Source organism: Rhinolophus ferrumequinum, chromosome 13, assembly GCF_004115265.2.
Source record: "Rhinolophus ferrumequinum isolate MPI-CBG mRhiFer1 chromosome 13, mRhiFer1_v1.p, whole genome shotgun sequence".
Classification (NCBI taxonomy): domain Eukaryota; kingdom Metazoa; phylum Chordata; class Mammalia; order Chiroptera; family Rhinolophidae; genus Rhinolophus; species Rhinolophus ferrumequinum.
Window position 1 is genome coordinate 42,424,505 of NC_046296.1, and position 12,399 is coordinate 42,436,903.

Here is a 12,399-nt window from a genome sequence, read left to right on the forward strand (position 1 = left end):
TTAAAAATAACTGCAAAAACTGCAATTACTTTTCCACAAACCTAATACATACAATGAGTATTATTCAGCCTAAAAAAACAAAGTTGTGAAACATACTAAAACATGGATAGACCTTGAAGACATTATTCTAAGTGAAATAAGTCAGACACAAAAGGACAAATATTGTATGATTTCAATTATACAAGGTACTTAGAGTAGTCAAATTCATAGAAATGGAAAACAGAATGGTGGCTGCTAGGGACTCAGGGTGGGAAGGGAAAGAGCGAATGTGGAGTTATTGTTTAATGGCTACAGTTTCAGTTTGGGAAGACGAAAGGTTTCTGAAGATGGACAGCGGTGATGGATGCACAACAATATGTATTTAATGACATGAACCACACACCTAAAAATAGTTAAAGTGGTAAATTTCATGTTATGTATATTTTACCACAATAAAAAAAAAATTTTAAAAAAGAAAGCAACATATAACTTATATTTCTAAGTCCTACAGTTTACTGTTTAATTCTTCAACCAAACGCATTTCAAGGTAGCTGAAGAATTTATCATTCATCTTCAAAACTACATGGCAGTGAATGGAAAAACAGAAAAAGGTGCTGATGTGAGTGAAAAAGTATGTCTCAAAAACATAATATATGACTGAAAATTATCAAGTACTATAACAAATCGTTAATCTAAACTGAACTCTCAGTGGATGTGGTTGATTGTATAGTGATTAGTGAAAGAAAACAAAATTAAAAACAACACCTGAGAAATTCTGGAGCCAAAAAACTGACAAATGGTAACTTTATTATATTTTTTATTTCTTTATCAGAACCTCCCCCGCCCAACATATACACATAATGTAAGCCTTTCAGAGACTAATTATGTATACATATTCTATTTCTGAAGAACTGGAGCTCAACACTGACATAAGCCATGGATACTTCTGAATTTCCTGTTTTAAATCATGTCCAATCCTCTCATAAACAAATACATAACAAAATGTCTTCATGTTCTTTTTACTCAAGAAGATCTTGTACTGCATACACACCAAGGTAGTATCTGTCTCCACAGAAAAACAAACATATTATACTCCCAGTTAGTTATAAACAGAATAATCTTTTCAGTTTCTAAATATTCTGATTAGGGTCACAATTTGCCTGAGGAGTATGAAGTCCTCTATAGCTCATTTGAAATTAATAACCTATGGGTCTTCTCTTCACAAAACACCAACAAATTATTAGCACTGTTCAAAACATATATACATAATTCTATATACCGGAGATATACACATGACTTGTATTCATCTTTTGTTATCAGTATATACTGAGTATTACAATTTTAATGCAGTTTTTCCTTTCGTAAAATGTGTATACATATTTTTGGCACCCTCTGTATAATTCACAAATATTATATCTCTGCTTTTCACATGTAATGGAATTGTTTCAGTTGTGTTTGAATTTTCTGCATTCTCTTGAATGTCATTTAAAAAATAACTACTATTCTTTTACCAATGCCTCAAATGGCACATCAACCTCAACTTAGTATTTCTAGAAATTACTAACCTAAATTGACATATTGATACTGATGTGATCGATATTGATATTGCTGTGATTCCTTCCTCAGTAATTTCAATGTTATTGTGAAATTTTAGTTACTGATTATGAAATATACTCTCCTGAACATTAATATATTTATAAAACTGAGCCCCCTATAACCTTTAAGAGAACATTACTTAAAATGCTACTGTGTGTAAAAAATGAAAAACTGACCAACTAAAACTCCGCAGACGTCTTCCCATTTGTTTAAATTATTCCATCCTGTAAAAACTGCTAAGTTTTTAATTAAAGGAATACAAAGGAGCTTACCTGTATCCAGCCATTATCAGAAGCAAAACTCTGGTTCTGACTTGTGAAATATGTAAATGTAAATAAATTACCATTAGAGCAAAAGTCTCTGCATACCCCTCCCTGAACACTTTCCCACTTTCTGTGAGGATACCGTTTAGTTCAGGTGCTTCTGATTTGCAATAATAAAGTCACCAAGCATGGGAAAATAACTTTCTGAGTTATTAACTAATTGGCTACAGCAAACAGATAGTTATAGCCATTGAAGATGAATCTGAAAAATGATTATAAGAGTGGAAAGAAAGACTAGTTGGTGAAACCAGGTTTCTTCAAAAGCAGGTTGGAGGTGAACCTCAGCAGTCCTAAAGCAAGATTGGTCTCTACCAAAGGTGTAAAGGTGGGTTAGGATGAGATGAGCACTGATTACTTGCAAGTAATCACTGATTACAAGGTAAATTGCATCTAATTACCCCGTCATTCAAGTTATAAACCAATTGTTTCTGACCCTCTTCTGTCTCCCCAAATTCTGTGGTTCTTCTTCCTCTGTGTCTCTGGATAGATCTCCATCTTTCTGTTCTGCATGACCAAGGCTTACCTTCACTCATAACCCTTCCCTTGCTCCTCCCATCCTTCTGTCAGATTTATCTGAGACATAGATCTGATCCTTCCTTAAGTTAAAGCCTTTGATGAAAGTGAGAAAAACAGAAACCTACATTAATATGATAAAATTGTGGGTCATTTTTTTCTTTTTTAAAAGTCCTTCAATGTCGTTAAATTATTTGTATAATATTAAAAATCGATTTCAAAAATTAAATACAAAATCCTTGGTAACTCATGCAGAGCTTAAGTTCATTATCTCACTCAGTACTCATTACCTAATCCTGACTCACCTTTACACCTCTGTCGCACCTTTATCTTCTTTAAGACCAGTCTTGCCTTCTTACTGCCAAGGCCCATTCCAACCTGCTTCTGAAGGAAACTTGTTAGGCCTATTATTCTTTCTTTGCCCTGTTTTAACCTTAGTCAGCTCAGGCTGCGTATACCAGATTATCAGAGACTGAGCGGCTTAAACTACAAACATGTATTCCTCCCAGTTCTGGAGAAGTCTAGGATCAAGGTGCCAGCAGTCTGGGTTCTGGTGAGGGCCCAATTCCTGATTTGCAGATGATTGTTTTATGGTGGTTTTCTTAAAATGGGAGGTGGGGGGACACATGCCAGTTCTCTTCCTCTTCTTTCCTTACCAGGACACTTAATTCCATCATGGTGGGCTCCATCTTCATGACCTAATTACCTTCCAAAGGCCCCAACTCCAAACACTATGACATCAGGGATTAGGGTTTTAAACATGAATGCTGGCTTCCATAGCATAACCCCTTTGCAAAGCCTCTCTCCTTGCTGCTTCTTTTCCCTTGGCATGTAAGAAAACATACGCTGAAACATCTGCCTTACACATACTCAGCTCCTTGGTCCTGGAACTCTAACCCTCCCCCTCAGCAATGCATCCACCCCCCTCCATTCCAAGTCTCATATTCGGAAAAGGGCCAGTGGTCTACACTGTCCTACCTCCATCTCGATCTCCTGCAATCTGGTTATCGTCTACTTCACAGAAATTTTTCTTTCCAAGATCACCAATGGCTTCACTGTCACTCAATTCAGTGGATACCTGTCCGTCCTCATCTTGCTCAATTTTTCTTCAGCATCTAATACTGCTGATCACTCAGGCAAAGACAATGTCCTGAAGTTTCTAGGACACTGCCCTTGCCGGAATTTCTTCTTAGCTTTCTGCCCGGATCTTTTCACTCTCACTTGCCGGATCTTCTTTTCTTGCTCATATTTTATATCTTGGTTTCAGATCTCTTGACACCATCATACCCTTCTCAGAATATTTCATATCTAACTGCTATTGAACATCTCCCCATGAACTCATGCATCCCTCCTCCCACCAAACAATTCAAAACTCCTCCTCTATGACATACCTGATTCATAGTGAAACACATTACCGCCTATTAACTGTACAAACCAGAGAACAAAATCTGCTTTGATTCCATTTCCTTACGGCCAACATTCAAGGGTGACAAAGTCATGCTTCTATAACTTTTTGTTTATCTTTCCTCTGGTTTTATTGAGATATAACTGACATATAATAAGTTGCACATGTATAATGTGTACAATTTACTGAGTTTTGACATACATACACACATACATACATACATATATATATATATACACATACGTACAGTGCCAAAAAAATGTATACACACTTTAAGAAAGGAAAAAACTATTAAAATTGTAATACTCAACATATACCAATAACAAAAGATGCACACAAGTCACGTTTGACTTCTGCAATTACAAGAGGTTCTCAAAGTGGTTACCATCAGCGTCCAGACACTTCTGATTATGGCGAACTACTGCTTGAGCAACGTTGAGCAGTGTCCACCTGCATACATTTTTTGGCACCCCTGGTATGTATGTGCCTGTGAAACAATCACCATCAAGACAGTGAACATAGCCATCATCCTTAAAAGTTTACTTGCATCCTTTTGTAATTCATCTCTCCCTCCCTAACTCTTATCTCCATCTATTTCCTACTACTCTAAATCAATTTTCAGAATTTTATATAAATGGAATCATACAACATATATCTATTTTTGCCTGGCTTTTTAAATTCAGCATAATTATTTTGAGATTCATCTGGGCTGAGAAGTCCATGAATAGATTATTCCTTTTTATAGCCCAGCACTATCTCATTATATGGATATACCACAATGTTTCTATTCATTTACCTGTTGACATTTGGTGGTTTCCAGTTTTACACTATTACAAATAAAGCTACAATGAGCATAAGTGTACAAGACTTTGTGTAGACATATGCTTTCATTTTTTAAAGGTAAACACCTGGGTAGTATAGCAAGTGAATGTTTTAACTTTTTAAGAAACTCCCAAAGTGGCTGTACCATTTAACATTCCCACCTGCACTGTATGAATTTCTAGCTGCTCCACATCCTTGAATATACTTGGAATGATCAATCTTTTTAATTTCAGCCATCCTGGTGAGGACGTGGTGGCATCTCACTGTGGTTTTAGTTTGCATTTCCTTAATGTCTAAAGGTGTTAAATATTTTTTCATGTGCTTATTTGAAATCCATATATCTTCTCTGTTGATGTGTCTGCTCAAATCTTTTGCCTATTTTTAAATGGGTTGTCTTAATTATTGAGCTGTAAGAATTTTTCATATATTCTAGATAAAAGTCCAACTGACAAATGTATGTTATGCAAATATTTTCTCCTGTTCTATCGCTTGCCTTTTTATTTTCAAAAGTTTTAGAACAAGATTTTTAAATCTGATAAAGCTCAATTAGTCTTCTCTTATTACTTATGTTTGTGTCCCATTTAAGACACCTTTGTCAAACCCAAGGTCTCCAAGATTTTCTCCTATAATTTCTTATAGAAGTTTTATGGTTTTAGTCCTTACATTGAAGTCTACAACCCATTTTAACTTAATTTCTGTATACAGTATGAGATAAAGTCAAGGTGGATTTGATTTTTGAACATACGACTGAAATCTTGAATTCAATTTTTCCTCCCTATCCTTTCTTATACCAATGCTTCTGCATTTGGCTTTTCTTCTTGGAAAGTTCTTCACCTGGAAGGCGCCTCCTCATCTTTTAAATTTCAGCTCAATTCCACCTCCTCAAAGAAGGCTTTTATGATCACCCTATCTAAAGTGCCTCTCCTACTTTACTGTCTCACTACCCTCCTTACTTCCTTCACAGTCTTAATCACCATTTATAATGATCTGTAACTCTCTTTCTGGAAACCCTACTTCTCCCGTGACTCTTGTATGTATTCCCCATGCTTAGCACTGTGCTTGGCACATAGAGAGCACTTAATCATCATCTAAATGACTAAATGGATGCATCTTCACCACTACTGCCTCAAATTTCTCTTCTGGAGTATGCTCACTTTATCTCTATACTCCCTTCTTGCAGTATAATCCTGCTCTTAAGGGTAATTCTCTTCACTGTGCCAGAATGATCTTTCTAAAATGTGCTATATGTCTGTGAATTTCATACACCATCAAGTGTAACGTGCACCATTATCTTGAACACCACTAGAAAGAAGTGTTTGCTTATGGGAACTGTAAGACACAATCAACTGTAACATGCACTTCTACTTCAGATATGTTAAAACGCAATAGATATAATCGTTTTAGATTAATGGATTACTGTAAATCTACCTGTCACTCCTTGGTTTAAAATCCTTTAATGACTCTCCAGTGCCCTCAGGATAAAAACTGAATTCCTTAGCAAGGTATAAGAAAACCTTTCACTATGAGGCCTACCTACTAGTCCAGGCTCATTTCTTGACACTCCCAACCTCACACTTCATGCTTTAGTTTATTCTGAACTCCTAAATTAAGTAGTTTTACTCCTTTGTGCTTTTGCACCTGGACGGTCCTTCTCTCTGGCATATGCTAGTCATCACTGCTTGCCTAAATTAACATGTATTCGTCATCCATCTACCTATCAAATATTTACTCAGGGCCCATTATAATCTTAGCCTTGTGTTTACAAAATAGTACAAGACAGCCACTGGCATCAAGGAGGTCAAAATCCTGCAGAAGAATCACACTGACAATAAAAACATGTGATAAGTATTAATAATAGAATAACATAAACAGGGTATCATGGATGTTCAAAGAAAAGACACATAATTCTGTAAGGATGAATAGGGGCACAGAGCTCAAGCAGGGCTTCCTAGAAGTAATGCAGAACAAAATCTTAAAAGATAAGGAAGAGGCAGGTAATAAGATATTGGGCTTTTATTCCAGTATGTATAAAGGAACAGAAAGTATGTAACAGCAAAGTGGGATGTGTATGTATATGTAGCACGGGCAGGGGTGGGGATAGACAAAAAGCTCTTTATATGGTGAGAATGTAGCATAAGAGAGAGCACAGCCCAAATGGGAGGAGTGAGTCCAGATGGCAGAGGTATACTGGAGTCAGAAGACAGTGACCTTAGCTACAGGACAGACACCACTAAAAGGTTTTAAGCTGAAAAAACGACTTAGGTCAATTTATAATTTAGAGAAATGCTCTAAAGGCTGTATGATGAGATTTCAGGGCAATGGTCCAAACATAAGATGATGGGGACCTGAAACAAGAGCTAGGTAGTGTGAATGGAAAGGAGGTAGTTTTAAGAAATGTTTAGGGTTTAAAAGATGACGAGATCAGTTTGGGAACATTTTACATTTATAAATTCTGAAGGACATATAAGCAGAGCAATCTAGTAGGTAGATAATTCTGAAGTGCTAAAATTTAAAATATAGATAACTTGGAAATTGGCACCAATAAGTGGCTGTTAAGACCACCAAGGTTAAATGAGTGCTGATGTCACCTCCTGCAAGGAACCTTCAACTCCAGTTTGAGTTAGGTATTTATTTATCCAAGGTGTTCCCACAACACCCTAAATTTAACTTTTTAATACCAATTATCACACAATTTTGTACTTAGTACTTATTGACTTATCTGTTTTCTCACTTTACCTGAAGTCCTTTGGGGCAAATCAGTATCTTTTATTTCTTTAATCTCCAGCACCTATAACAGTGCCTAGCACATTGAAAAGATGAAGGAAATAGACAACTGTCAATACAGTAAGTGGTGTGGGGTAATATTAATTATCAAGCACTTGCTATGTGCTAAGCACTGTTCTAAGTACTTTATAACTGTTACATCTTTTAACCTTCGCCATATCCTAAAAGGGATTTATTACTATCATCACAATTTTGCTGATGAAGAAACGGAAGCCTAAAGAGATTATTAACATGCTCAAAGTTATATAATAGTAGGCAGTGAAATCAAGATTTGAGTCCAGACATAAGGAATGGTTAAGTAAGTAAGTAAGTAGAAAGGAATAATTCTGCCTAGTGGAGAGGGACATTTTGAGCTGTGCCATGATAATAGATAGGCATTTACAAGGTAGAGTAGGGAGAAAAGAAACATCTAAGCAGATAATAGACTTAATCATCAAGGTCACCAGATACTTAAATAGTAAGAGACCAGAAGATTTTCATGGTCACTTTCAATCCTACAGTTTAATTTGAGATAACTCTCAGGACTGGGAATCCTTAGCATCTGGATAAAAGAGTGAATGATCTCCCACAGTAGAGGCAGTGAGTTAAGTAAAAGCAGAGGTAGAAAACAAAAAGCAACTGTGAATGATAGCCTTTTTTTCAGTTGAGAAGTCTGAAGTGTATTCTTTGAAATTGAGACTATTAGAAACTCAACTGGAAGAAAGGAACATAAAAATGATTATTACAGTTATATAAGTTCCTGACTAGGATGCATCATTAGCTACATTTATGCACGTATGTATGCATGCATGTGTATGTGTACAAATATCTTTCTCCCCCAGTGCTTGGGCATTATAAAGTCTGAGCCATAACCCTCTCAAAGATTAGCCTTCAAGACTAGAAGCAACAGTGACCTCTAGTACCCAAAGGTACAAAAGTAGTTCTATTTTTGAGCAGCAACCCCGCTGAAATAGAGAAATTTAGGCTAAAAGTCTGTAAACTAGGAAAGTACCAATTTAGCCTTAATCACAGTGGAAACCATCAAAATCCCAGTGTTGAAGGCCAACAATAATTTTTATACTTTATCATGACATGAGAATACTAATTATATGGTTTCTATTCCTTGATGACAGTCCTAAACGGATGACCTTTCTGATACCTTAGCCTGACAGTTTGCAAATACACTCACTGTATTTAGACTTACACAGTAAAGTTATCACTAGGAACTGCTGCATATTCAAAACCTCAAAATCTGAAATCCTTGCTATCCTCATTCATAATACCCTCTTGTTCTTGCATCTATCCCAATCCCTCTCTCTAAAGCAGTAATTTTTTTTAAACCCCAGCTTCCTGTTTCTGTAACTTTCTTCTTTCCACATTCAATTTAACAAGTATTTACTGTGTCATTCCAAGGCTAGTAGCTATGTTAGTAAGAAACTATCCTTGCCTTCAAAGTTTATATATAATCTAGCAGGAACAACAAAAGAGACATACAAAAAAATTTTAAAACAATTCCAAGAAGAGACGAAAAATGGGAAGATCATTTTCAGGAATAATTTGAGGCGTTACAGGATGGGGAAATTTTTGAGTAGAAGGCTAAAATGGTTCACGGAGCACGAACTCTAGTTGATACTCAAAATCTGTTATTTATCTCAGATTCCCTATTATATGCCAACTGCAGATCTCTGCCACTCTTTCTGTATTCTCAAGCTCCCTGCCAATTTTTTTTTTTTCAATCTCTGTCAATTACTTTGCTCCATTCTTTGAGAAGATTGAGGACTACATATGCTCCATAAAATTTTATCTTTTCCATTTGAATTTTACCTGTAAACTTCTCCTTTCCTCTTGTCTCCCAGGAAGGTGTACTTTAGTCCTTTTTAACTCCTGACCACTAATTTTTAAAAAAGTATATTTTGAATTGAAATGACCAAAGGATTTGACTCTTTTAGAGAAATAGAATTCTATACGTGGTAATTGCTTCCTGGTCTTGGGTAATAGCCACCCATATACTTCGATATTCAAAGAGCAGTTTAGAAGTCTTTGATCTGTTGCCAAAATAATAAGACAGTTTCCCATCCCCTACCACATTTATGAGTCATTTTAGCCCAAGGGCCCCACTGAGGGAATTCACACATGCCAACCTGCTTAATGTAATTTACTTATCAACAACATTTACAGCAAACCTATGGCAATCCCTGTCTTCTCCCGAATGTTATGTGGAGTAGAAGCCAAATGATAACACATCTGTGCCAGTACACACCATCCCCGATTCTACATAATTAGAAATGTTTCTTTTGGAGAACTGACATCCTCTACGACTCAATTTTGCCTCTGGGTTCTCTCATTTCTCAAGTGGCAGTTATAATGCTTAATACTTTTGGTTTACTAGCAGTTTCCTGGTTTAAAATGACTGATTCCCACTCTCAGATAAATTTGACTCCTTTGCTTTTATACCACTGTGTACTAACAGCTTGTCTTCACATAATGCCACAGGGCTGTATTCTCAAATTACATTCATTTGGTCACCCCAAAAGATCTTAATAGGTTTCCCAGGCACCAGCTGTGACATAATATGTCTCCCTGGCAGTTAAAACTGCCAAAGTGTTCCCTGGACCTTCCATTTTGCTCCAAAGTACAGGTATTTTTTTTTTCTTTTGGCAGAGATTCAGTTGCAACTGGTGCATATATTATGAACATATGTCGTCAAAAGGAAAGAATTCTCCAACAGAAGAGAAGGTATATGAGAAATTTAAATGACTGGCACCTTAAAAACTATTGGGAAAACGTTCTACCTCAGTTAAGTTTCTGGCATAATATACTCAAGAAAAAATAGGGCTTAGCTCTTAACAGTCCTCCCTTATCTACAGTTTCGCTTTCCAAAGTTTCAGTAACCCGCGGTTAACCATGGTCCAAAAATATTAAATGGAAAATTCCAGAAATAAACAATTCCTAAGTTTTAAACTGCACACCGTTCTGAGTACCTCACTTCATCTCATCACACAGACATTGTATTATCTCACATCATCATAAGAATGAAGGATGAGTACAGTACATACAGTAAGATTTTGGGAGAGAAAGCCCACATTCACATAATCTTTATTACAGTATTTGTTACAATTGTGCTATTTTATTATTATTGTTGTTAATCTCTTACTGTGCCTAATGTATAAATTAAACTTTATCACAGGTATGTATGTATAGGAAAAATCAACATATATAGGGTTTGGTACTATCCACGGTTTCAGGCATTGAGTGGGGGTCTTAGAATGTACCTCCTGTGCATTAGGGGGGACTACTCTACTGCTGGCACACTGGAGAGTATAAACAAAAAGAAGAAAACTAAAAACATTGCAATGACTAGTTAGGTGGCATTTAGTGAATGGCAATACTACTACGAAGTGACATAGTAGAATATCATTAAGCTATCAGCATGCACGTCATTAACATTTAGTTTTAGCCATAACTGAAGCCAAATCATATCTCCCATATCACCACCATGTAGCAAACCTATATAACAGCTGTCTTCATCAATAAGGAAGTTGACCTACACTTTTAACAATAGCTTCATAAAAGGATTCCACTCTATTTGTCCATGAGGATTTAGTCTTATCTCTAAAGAAAAATCCTCTGGAAAATGTAAATACTTTAAGAAGATGATAGTGATTATTGTCCTGTCAGAAGTTTATGTGAAAGTGAATACCATAAATTCTAATTTCACAAGGGACTAGAAAAGATTCACATAAGATAAAAATTTGGACTGTATCAGAAATGACTTTACTTTTCAATTGAAGGGGAAAAATACAAAATCCCTACAGAATAATTTCATTGTTTTTCTTAAGAAGTATTTTATGAAAACTTCATTTATTAGAAAATATTCTGCTTCAATTATTTATTCCAAATATTCATACTACAATATATTAATACTGTTTAATGTCAAAACTGATAGTTGACTTTTATTAAACTATATACAATGCCAATAATGAAGAATCACTTAATATTTTTTCCAATTACTTTCCATAGCATACTATATATAAAATGTTTATATACAGCATACTACATAAAATGTTTAAATAAAATTTAAAAAACTCATTACAGTAAAAGACATTGCCATTACTCCTCCTCAAAATATTCCCCCCCTTCGCTTCAAACATATTATCCCATTTTCTTGCCACTTTCTGAAGCAGTTCTGGAAGTGCTCTTTTATGAGTGTCTTTAGTTGTGCTGTCGTGGCTGCCTCGATGTCCTGATTGGATTTTGGGGAAGAGCCAGAAGTTGCACGTTGCCAGATCCGGAAAATAAGGTGGATGAGGACATACCGTAATGTTTTTATTTGACAGAAATTGCCTTATACCAGAAGTGATGTGTGACATGGAGCTTGTCATGATGGATGAAGTAAAGACACTCAAGAAAGAGGACTTCCAGAACTGCTTCAAAAAGTGGCAAGAACAATGGGATAAGTGTTTTCGAAGTGAGGGACAGTGTTTTGAGGGGGATTAAGGGCAATGCGTCTTTTACTGTCATAAAATTTTTTAAATGTAAATATTCACTGTATTGTCTGATTACACCTCATACACCAATTACAGATGGGAAACTTGTTCTTCCTCTAAGCCAAGTTTATCTACCCTGTAAAGCCCACATTTATCAACTATCTGGCTCTTCATTCTACTCTAACTCCAGAATCCTGTTATAAAAATCAATTTATAACCAAATAAATTCTTATTTGGAGTAATCTTGGCAATACACAAAGTTGGTTCTCAAAAAATTAAAAAATCACAATATAACATTATTAGCTAAAGTGGTTTCTATCAAGTCTTTTGCCAAACTCTCAAGTCCCTTATCCCTTGTCACTGACACACTTATCTTACTAACTAATAATGGAAAAGATCCTTCTGCCACCATCTATCTCTTAGTCTGCACTATTAACACCTAGGCGCAGCGTGCTTGAAGGTGGGAGGTATAATGTAAGAATGGCAATCACAAAACCAGACTGAATGAATG

General features: G+C 35.8%; 1 protein-coding gene across 5 annotated transcripts in view; it reads right to left on the minus strand.

The window, feature by feature from the left end:
• The window catches only part of EML4 (EMAP like 4), a 140,029-nt gene that overhangs the window by 71,490 nt on the left and 56,140 nt on the right, over window positions 1-12,399 (minus strand). The gene's annotated exons all lie outside the window — the stretch shown is intronic.